Genomic DNA, 504 nt, shown 5'->3' with positions numbered 1-504 from the left:
TTCATATTTTAAGGTTTGGTTGTAATTAAAAATATATATTTTGAAAATTTCAAACAATCATATTACAGAAATAATTTGTTGTGAGATTAATATAATTCATATAGGACAATTTAGAGTATGCTGGGGGAATATCTTCTACTAAAACATAAATTATTGAAATACAAGCCAATTATTGAAATACAATGTCATGGTCTTAGTAGTAATACGTGTAACGTTCTCTCAGGGGGGAAAATGTGCAGTTGTATAATGTTGGAAAAGTAAAATTTACCTGCTCATGTAGTTTCACACCAATGAGAATGTGAAGCATGTTGTACAGTATGTGTGTATGTCTCTCCTGGTACCAGCAGAGCATCAGGAAAATGAGACTGAAGAGACGCAGAGAACAGGCAGAACATCTCATTCACTGAGGACCATTATTCTTTACTACTGGACTAAAGCAAACACTTTACATAAGTATAAACAAGTACACAAATAGGGTTTGTATATGATATATAGCATAATGTG

This window comes from Rutilus rutilus, assembly GCF_951802725.1.
Source record: "Rutilus rutilus genome assembly, chromosome: 20".
NCBI lineage: Eukaryota > Metazoa > Chordata > Actinopteri > Cypriniformes > Leuciscidae > Rutilus > Rutilus rutilus.
The sequence above is the reverse complement of the archived record's forward strand: the minus strand, read 5'-3'. Positions refer to the sequence as shown.